The sequence below is a fragment of the Eriocheir sinensis genome, chromosome 60 (genome assembly GCF_024679095.1).
Source record: "Eriocheir sinensis breed Jianghai 21 chromosome 60, ASM2467909v1, whole genome shotgun sequence".
NCBI lineage: Eukaryota > Metazoa > Arthropoda > Malacostraca > Decapoda > Varunidae > Eriocheir > Eriocheir sinensis.
This window is the reverse complement of record NC_066568.1, coordinates 8,724,969-8,727,047: the sequence shown is the minus strand read 5'-3', so window position 1 is coordinate 8,727,047 and position 2,079 is coordinate 8,724,969. Positions and strand designations below refer to the sequence as shown.

The window sequence follows — 2,079 nt, the reverse complement described above, 5'->3', positions numbered from 1 at the left end:
TTACGACCGTTTTTCAAGGTCACAAAGGAGATACGGTTCCAAGGCTCGTACTATCTAACGTTTCGGGATCTTGTTACGACCGTTTTTCAAGGTCACAAAGCAGATACGGTTCCAAGGCTCGTATTATCTAACGTTTCGGGATCTTGTTACGACCGTTTTTCAAGGTCACAAAGCAGATACGGTTCCAAGGCTCGTACTATCTAACGTTTCGGGTTCTTGTTACGACCGGTTTTCATGGCCGCAGAGGAGATACTTCGGGCTGTCATGAGTGTTTTTCCCGTTCACGGCGCAGAAGCCTCCAAAAACTACCGCCAGGGTCAAGAAACCACCCATGGAAACCCCTATAACTTCTGCAAGTCTACTGAAATAGATGTAATAAGGTTCCCAAGAGTTTGATCATTTGGGCCCAAGTGTCCTCCCGTGTGCCTTGTGTTTCGCCTTGTGCTTTAATTCTGTTCAGCAGGAGTCCCTGAGTGTGGGTTGGAGGACGTTATATGGTTCACAGGGCCTTAGGGAGGGACGGCTTTACTCTGGCGGAGTTTGTGTCTTCAGTAACGTAATACTCGCGGTAATGGAGATGACTACTTCAATTATTGTTATTTTCCAGTTCTCTCTCTCTCTCTCTCTCTCTCTCTCTCTCACACACTCACGCCCCCAACCCCCTGTACCGCAGATGGCCCTGGCCTGCCCCAGCCTCAGCAGCAGCAGCCCAGCAGCAGCAGCAGTAGCAGCAGCAGCAGCAGCAACAGCAGCCGCCAGGTGCCCGCTGCCCCTGCCCCCCACACGCCGCCGCCAGCGCGTGACCGCCCTGCTGCCCAGCCTGCAGCGCCCTGCCCGAGGGGCCGCCATGTGACTGTGCTGCAGGGAGTGTCTGTGTCAGTGACCGTGTGTGCCCCCGATGTGTGTCCCCGCATGAGTGTGCGTGGTGGTGGTTGGAGGGGGCGCGGCGCCCCCCGCCCCATGTGGCGGCGGTGGTAGCCCTGGCCCGGGGCCCCCGCCGCCCAGCGGGGACATGGACGCCGCGGCCTGGCGGGGCATGAGGGACGCCTTCCTGCGGCTGTGGGCGCGGCGCGGCGACCCCCGCCACCACGCCCCCCACGACAAGTACGACGCCCACTCCTCCACCTCGGGGGAAACGGCGACGCCCGGCGGCGGCGGCGGCAGCGGCGGCGGCGGCGGGGGCGAAGGCGTGGCCACGGTGACGCTTGCCCTGGAGGGTGAGGGCGGCGAGGCTGAGGCCGAGGTGGGAGTGGAGGGAGGTGGCGAGGGCGGCGAGGGCGAGGGCGGCGAGGGCGAGGAGGGCGTGTGCCTGGCGCAGGACAACCTCGACAACCTGATTCGCAACTGCGGCTACCACGTGCGGGAACACGTGCTGCGCCGTGTGCTGGAGCACCAGGTCATGGCCAACATCCGCCGCAGGAGCGCATCGCCTGCATCCTGCGCGAGGAAGAGGCCAGTTTGGCGCCGCCTCACACTGCCCCTGCGGCCCCTGCCTCTGCTGCGGCCCCCGCCAGGCACGCGCCGGACAGGACCCAGATGATCTCCCTGCTGACCAAGGTGAGGGGGGGGAGGAGGAGAGAGAGAGAGAGAGAGAGAGAGAGAGAGAGAGAGAGAGAGAGAGAGAGAGAGAGAGAGAGAGAGAGAGAGAGAGAGAGAGAGAGAGAGAGAGAAAGCTATTGGGGAAGTCAGTGACGCAACTGTAACAAACGAGCAAGGCACGAAGCTCTTCCCATCGGCCACACACACGCACGAAAAAAACAAAACAAAAAGAAAACACGTGAGCATAACAGAAAACATTGCACCAACCGAAGCCCGAAGAAACGCAGAAATATCGACACACGGAGACATCACTCACGGACACACAGACAGACAGGGAGAAAGAGAAAAACAGAGGCAGGCACACACAGACGAAGACGGACACAGAGAAAAACAGACAAACAGGAAAGCCGAAACAGACAGACAGACACAGAGGAAAAGACAAACAAAGACATAAGAAAACAGAGATAAACAGACGAGCAAGCAGACAGACAGACACAGACGTATGCAAACACAAACACAGACGGACAAACACCAGACAGA

General features: G+C 59.0%; 1 pseudogene; it reads left to right on the top strand.

Annotated features, from left to right (window-relative positions):
* Nucleotides 1-879: 879 nt before the first annotated feature.
* Nucleotides 880-2,079, top strand: part of LOC126985869 (uncharacterized) — a 39,843-nt pseudogene continuing 38,643 nt past the window's right edge.